This window comes from Nannospalax galili, unplaced genomic scaffold (genome assembly GCF_000622305.1).
Source record: "Nannospalax galili isolate Female #2095 unplaced genomic scaffold, S.galili_v1.0 scaffold113, whole genome shotgun sequence".
In the NCBI taxonomy this organism is placed as follows: Eukaryota; Metazoa; Chordata; class Mammalia; order Rodentia; family Spalacidae; genus Nannospalax; species Nannospalax galili.
Window position 1 is genome coordinate 7988480 of NW_008335444.1, and position 7429 is coordinate 7995908.

Below are 7429 nucleotides of genomic sequence, written 5' to 3' on the forward strand. Positions count from 1 at the left end.
CCGGGTCTTCTGCAAGAACAGCCAGTGTTCTTAACCACTGAGCCATCTCTGCAGCCCAAGGCTCACTCTTTTAGACCAAAGGGCGTGGGGCTGCTCTGGGCAGCTGGCCAGCCCCACTGGAAAACCAGCACCTGGCACCAGGGACAAAGAGGCTGAGGGGACCACTCAGTGGTATTAGTGATCTCCTTAAAGGACAATACATACACACAATGGTGCCTTTTCATATAGGATTCCTGTGCTCCAGATACCCTCTCCTCTCTGGAGACCCATACGTCTGCTGGCTGGCTCCTTTTCAGGCCTTGGCCTAAATATCACATACTTCAGCAAGCCTTTTCTAGTTTGCAGATGGAGGCAGCCTCCTCCATTCAATCTTGAACCATACATAGTATTGACTCCCCACTAATAATAACAACAGTAACAGTATTTCAATAGCACTTACTATAATGTTCGGGGCTCCTTAACCTGTGCTACCTCATTTAATCCTTTCAACTACCCTATGAAGTATGCAGTATTATTATCTCAGTTACAGATGAAGAAACTGAGGCACAGAGAGTTTAGATAACTTTCCCAATGTCTGTCAGCAATAAGTGGTACAGCCTGGGTAGAACTCGGCTGGGGGGCTCCAGAATCTATACCCTTACTTCAAACTCCCTGTGGATAGAGACAACAGCTGATTTGTGTCTGTTCTCGTACAGAATAGCTGCTCAGGAAAGATGGGCTGACTGAGCAAGTAAGGGTATGAATGAGGGGAACTCTGTGCAATTTCAGCCCATGTGTTGTAGTCCAGAGACACCTACGCCACCCAGGAAGCCTAAAGTAAAGGCATCTTTCCCATCTGGCTTCTCGTAGGGACACACACGTACATGCCTGCAGAGGGTCCTGTCCTGCTGTGGCTGTTGTCACTCGTGTCCCGGTTTTTGTTTCACAGTTATCTTTTCCTTTGTCTTCCTCCTTTGTGTGCCCTGGTCATGCTTCCCATGGTTGTCCCACTTCCAGCCCTTGTCCTGGCCTCAGTCCTTGCAGGCTCTCAAGCTTCCTGCCCCCCATCCTCTGTCTTGGGGCTTCTGTGAAGAGTGCAGACTTGCCTGTGAAGGCTGAGAACAGGAGCAACATTGACTCTTTAAATTGACCAAGGTTAGTGCTCCAATACCCTGACCCTGAATAAAAACAGCAATTTCATGCTCCCTCTTACAGATGAAGGTGGAGGCCCAGGAGAGTGGTTGCTAGCTACAGCTTGCCACACTTCCAGATCAAAAAGATCCCCTGTTCTCACTGTGTTCTCTGCAGGGCCCCAACTCCTCTAGGAAGGCTTCCTTGATCATGTGAAAAAGGTCATTTATGCAACCATTCAGCAAATATATTTTAGTATTCTAAGTGGAGGAACAAGACACACTCCTGAAAAGCTAGGGTAACTGTAGAATTTAGTAGATGTAATGAACATCATAAGAGTCAACTGAACTGTGGATAATCCATGGTTTCAAAACAGACAGCTGAGTGACCTAGGGCAAGTGGTCCACTCTCTCCAGGCCTCATCTCCTTAGCTAGAAAATGGGGACTATGATGCAACTCTTTGGAGGACTGAATACAATAGTTTTTGTAAAGCTCTGAACACAGTCTGGTACAGAGTAGCTCTCTGTAAGCAGTAATCATTGATTCCCTTTTTTATATGAACCACTACCTGCTACTTAGCCCTGGCCTCTTAGGTGACAATACAGAAATTACTTCATTCTTTCAGGTCAGAAATGTTGACTTAGATGGTACCTGGTAAATGGATGGGCCTGGCAAGTTAAGGGTCACTGTGTGATGATACTGATAGTTTGCTAGGATTGTTCATACCATTCCTTTCCCCCTCACCAAACCTTTGAAAGGAACTGATGGGGATGGACTGAATCAACTATTAAGTTCAAATACAAGTTCAGTTCTGTTGGAGACATGGAGGTTTGCCTATTACTATATCCTCCACTCTTAAAATAGTGCTAGGCACATATATAGTAGGTGCTCAATAAGTAGTTACTGAGTAAGTTTTTAAAGAAGCAGCTGCTTTTCTCTTTCCCTTCAAATAAAAGAAATAAGGGTGTGGGGTGTAGGAGGAGCAAGTGAGTGAATGGCAGGGTACAGGGGACATCAGGGACAGGGAAATGCAGATGCCAGACCTGCCAACCTGGACTTCTCCGCAAAGGGGATACAGCAGGGTCAATGATCTGTACTCCCACTGCCAGGATGTGAGGGAGCTGCTATGCGCTTGGCTTGTGGTTTAAGCTGCAGTTTACAGAAGAAGGGCAAGGGTGACACAGAGACCTGGAAGGAGGGGACAGAGGGAGACCTGGAGGAGAAGGGTGAGAGATGAGCAGAGTAGTGTGAAGGCAAAGGGAGATGGAGAGATGCTTGAGGAGAAAGCGCACAGGAGGGATAGTAGGAAAGATGGAGGACTGACAGTTTACAAGGCACCTGCAGGCCTGGCCTGGCTGGAATGAGGCTTAGCCCTCTGAGTTCTCTTGGTGCCTCCCTCAGGGGAGGCTCTGTCAGGAGATTTGGGGATGTTTCTAGGTGCCAAGCTTTGGAAAGTTCTCAATCCCTGAAATGCCAGAGTCTTTTCCTTCTATCGTTTCCAAATAAGGTTCTATCCCAGGCCCTAGGTCACCCCTAGACAGGAAAGAGACATCTGAGGCAGCACAGGGAAGGAAGAAGGCCTGAAAGACTTAGGTCCCAAGTGGTGCTTGGTTTGTTTCTTCCTTTCCTCCACATCTCCTGGCCAAGAAAGTGGGTCAAGCCACCCACATGTGACTTTCTGATACAGAGAACCTATAGCCCAGGGGGCTCTGGGGCCCTGACACACCCCTGCCCATACCTGCTCATTTGGAGGGCGGTTTAAGTGGGCCACTGATGGGAGGATGCTGGTCTCAGGGAGAACATCTGCCAGAGTAAAGGCGGGCCAGGGGGCATGCAGCCTACAAGTAAAAATGCCTAGGTCTTCTCTCCGGTCTCCTGCACAATGGTGAACAAGCTGGCAAGGGGCCACTGCTGCTGTCCTGACCTGGGAAGGCTGCTCTCTACACTGACCTCCTCCTAGGGTCATCAAGCAGAGGCCCTGCCAGTCCATCTCAGGCAACCAGCACTGTGCCCAGCCCACCCCCTCCAGCCCTGCCAGTCGCCCAATTAGAAGCTGCGTTGGCTCCAACAGATGGGAGCTGCGGCAGCCTGAGGAACAGAGCACAAAGCCCAGCTGACATTTTCCTTCCTGTTCGTTCAGCGGAGGAGGAAGGGCAGGGACAGCGCGGAGCACCGCAGCACCCCCAACCAGGGCCTCCCCTGGGGGGGGGGCAGCTCTCCCCACCTCTCCTGCGTCTGGTCTCCGCTGGGCAGCCTCACCCCGCCACTCGCGGCTCTGAGCTGGCTGTGCAGCCTGCGCCCGCACAGCCCTGCCATGCCAACAGGACAGACGGCCCACCTGTGGCTGGCCAGCCCAGCCGATCGCCGGCGTGCTGCGGCGGCCTCGGAGCTATCTTCGATTTCCGCGGCTTCCCGCCGCTCAGCGCCTAGGCTGAGCACGGTGGTCCCCTCCCCCACCGAAAGGTCCCATCCGAGGCTCGTCTAGACTCCAGCGGCCGCCGGGGAGGTGCCGGGCTCCGGGTACCAGATACTTCGGACAGACCCCGGGCTTCTTGTCCCCCTGAGCTAGGAAGGAGAGTCCCCCAGGCTCCGGGGCGCTTCCATCCCGCTAGTCCGCCTCTGTCACACCCTCCCGGTACCACCTCTCAGGTCCTCCTCGTCTCCAGGGCTCCACGCTACCTAGCAACAGTTTGGGGGTTTGGGTACTCTCTGGGTGGGCTGGGGCCAGGACCCGGATCCCAACCGCTTGCATCCAGGGGGTTCCAGGCCCCTCACGTGCATCCTCCGGCTGTCCTTTACGCGCCCCTCCCGGCCTTCCCGGATTCCCCAGCTCCGCTTCAGGCATTTCGGCCACCGCCTCGGCCTCGGCCGCCCTCCCCACCCCCACCCAGTCACCTGAGACCCTCGCAGCCACGCCAGCGGCCTCGGCGCCCACCACCCCGGCCGCTGCCCGGGAGTCGCGCACTCACCGCGCGGGGCTGTCTGTCACTCGCCGCCCGGAGGGATGGGGACGCTACTCCGCGTCCTCCCGCCGCCGCCCAGGCCCCGGAGCTCGCCGGGCGCCTTCCCTGGCGTGCACTTGTCCTGGGAGTGGTCGCGGGGCCCAGCCGGCCAGGGCGACGGCAGAATCGCCGCGTCTCCACCCCTGCGCGCAGCGGCCGGAGGCTGTAGGCCAGGGCTGGGCGCTCCCGGAGCGCCGCGTCTCCCAGTGCAGCGAGCAGGCCCGCGGCGCCCGGCGCCCCCGCCGCGCCTCCTCCCTCCCGGCCGCTAGCGCTCGCCCTCCTCACTCGCTGCTGCGCGGCTCTCCCAACCTCCCCAGCCCACTCCGGTCGCCTCCTCCCTGTCTGCTTGCCACGCCAACCCCCTCCAGTCCCGCTGCCATTTTAACTCCTGAGTGACCAGAGGCGCCCTTTGCCTAAAGCGCTCACACCCTAGAGGAAGGAGTTGGGTGGGGCCCAGGGCCGGATGTCGTAGCTGTAGCTGTCCTCCTGCATGGAGACCCAACACTTAACCCAGAGAGGGATAAAGGGCCTTTATTTATTGCGCTCTGGTTGGAGAGGAGAGCAGGATGGCTCTGCGGATGCTCCCTCTGACCCTCTTGGAAAAGCCAGGAGGACAGATGGGAAATTCAGCTTGGAGGACAGGTGTGGCTCAAAGGCACAGCATGTACCCGAGACCACATTTCTGCCTTGCATGGTGCTACCCGCCTCAAGTCGACAGTGGGCTAAGGAGAGTAGTGGAGGTTAGACTGTCCATGAGCACAGGCGTCTCTCTTGCTAAACGGGGGAGTGGAATAGCTTTTACAGCATTTCTTCCAGAACCGGGAGTGGAATAGCTTTTACAGCATTTCTTCCAGAACCGGCAGCTCCAGCCTCGGGACACTTAGTAAAGGAGGTTAATCTCAGTGGGATTGAGGAAGGAAATAACACCACACAGGGACTTGGCTGTAGCGTTCTCCATGCTGCAGGCTGGCCACCCTGAAGCCCTAAACTGGGAAGTGGAGCAGGAGCCCAGGCCTGCAGAAAACAGGTGCTGGGCTGCTGCCTGGTGGCTTAGAAAATTTCGGTCAGTGCCACATGTGGGGGCTTAGAAGAGAGGGTCTCCTGTGCAGTGCAGGTTTCAGGCCCAGGTCTTTAAGAGGCCTTTAGTGTGGACCACTAAGAAAGGACACCAGAGCTCAGCTTCATGGCAGGCCGCACCCCATCAGAACCCGGAAAATCAATGGGGGTGGGGAGGGCCGGTGGAGCCCAGTATGGGGACTCCCGCACCACAGGGCCTCCTTAGACGGCAATCATTAGACTTCACCTCCGTGCCCCTGCCAGACAGACAGAGCTTCTGTGTCCTGTCTTTTCTAAGGGCACAACCAGCACTGACAGCCATGCAGAGGCTTGGAAAGTGAGCTTCAAGGACTGTGTTCTAAATGCACAAAGGAGTTGACACCTTAATCCATCCAATAAGAATGTACTAAATTCCTGTTGAACCACTCCCATGTTCCCACCCTCCACCCCTGCTGTGGGGTATAATGGCTTGGAGGAGCAGAGAGGGACAAGTTGGAAGTACATGAAACAAATTTTAGCATTTTAAGGCATTGGAAAGTGCCATAGAAACACAGGAAGAAAATGCCATTATAAGCTCGGGTTATTCATGGAAGATTTTATAGAGGAGCTGAGCTTCCAGCTGAGCCCAGCTGGACGGATAGGTTTTAAACTGGCAGAGAAAATGGGGACCTGCAAGGCAGGAAAGTGGAGGCAAGCACAATGGAATGGGCTGTCTGGAAGGTAGGGGCAATGGAAGAATTGTATAGAGGCACTATTAGATGCCCCGCCTTTTCGCATCTCTCTTGTCTTGAGTTGACTTACATCCCCATTTAACAGACCAGAGAGAGAATGGAGGCAATTTTAAGGAAGCAGCCATAGCTACTGGCAGAATTTGAGCCCTCATCTTGGCAGCACTCTTGATTTAGTGCTACCTCAAGTAGGAGCCGCTGATAGAGAGCCTGCTGTCTGGGCTCAGCAATTCATCTGTGGCTCAGTGCACAGTGATTTGGGATAAAAAGGCCAGGGTCTGGGGAGGTAGGTGGCTGCTACAGAGACACGAAGGGAAGGGAGCAGTAGGAATGGACAACAAATACTATGGCCTATGTCAGGAAGACTTCACAGAACCTCAGTGAGGAAGGGTTCAAAATGTGACTCCAAGCTTTTGAGTTGGAGTTTATGGGCCGCTTGCCAAATCACTGGTGCCATTTTTCTAGTCTGAAGACTACCATCAATGTATGTAGACTGATGGTGAAAAGGAGATTTTGCCATTCCTTCCCAGCTCCAGGGCTGAGCTGGCACTCACAATGCCCTGCCTCCTATTACCCACATCACCAAGGGTGTTTTACCCCAACCAGAGGGAAAACTCTGGGAGGCTATATCTGTCCCATGCAGCATCAAGACAAAACTGGGACCCTACAGTGGATGCCCAACAACTGGTTACTGCTGCTGTTGTGCTTTTTGAGACAGGGTCTCTCTAGTTAGACTAGACTCAAACTTTTGATCCTCCTGCCTCAGCTTTTTGAGTACTGGGATCACAGGCATGTGCCAGCACACCTGGTAGTAATGGATTAGTGAGCAAACACATGGTGTAAAAGCAAATAATATTTGCCACTGACTGATTCCCGAGTGGCAGACCCTGTTACATCCTAGGTGAACATAGGAAAACTGTATCAGCTAAAAGGACGAAACGGGAAGGCCTGTGCCTGAGCTGATTCCAAGCTTCTAGCAACCCAGTGGGAAAGGGCAGAGAGATCTGGGTTTGAAACCTGCTTGTCCACTTATTTTGTGTAGCTTCAGGGAAAGTACTGAACTTCTCTTTCCTGTGTAAAAATTGTTAATTTTTAAACTAAGTAATAGCAATCAATGTTTAAGTAAAAAACAGCAATGAACACTTACTGAACAGGAACTAAATGCAATGGTAGTGATCTCATTTATGAATAATCTAACTGTGAGGCATCGTGATGCATGCCTCTACTCCCAGCTGCTTTGGAGGCTGAGGCAGGAAGATCATGAGTTCGAGGACATTCTGGGCAAGTTATCAAGATCCTATTTCAAAACAGAAGTACAGGGCTGGAGAGATGGCTCAGTAGTTAAGAGCACTGACTGCTCTTGCAGAGGACCTGGGTTCGATTCCCAGCACCCACATGGCGGCTATGAACTGTTCTTAACTCCAGTTCCAGGGGAATCCAAAACCCTCTTCTGACCTCCATGGTATTGCACAACATGGGTGCACTCACTTACATGCAGGCAATACACTCATGCACATAAAATAATAATAATAA

The 7429-nt window shown here is 53.1% G+C and overlaps 1 protein-coding gene across 1 annotated transcript in view; it reads right to left on the reverse strand.

The window, feature by feature from the left end:
• Lrrn2 (leucine rich repeat neuronal 2) overlaps window positions 1-4522 on the reverse strand; it is a 59517-nt gene extending 54995 nt beyond the window's left edge. Inside the window, exon 1 of the mRNA XM_008830391.3 lies at window positions 4080-4522. The gene's annotated coding sequence lies outside the window, so the exon portion shown is untranslated. The remainder of the gene's footprint in view (window positions 1-4079) is intronic.
• Window positions 4523-7429: the final 2907 nt, after the last annotated feature.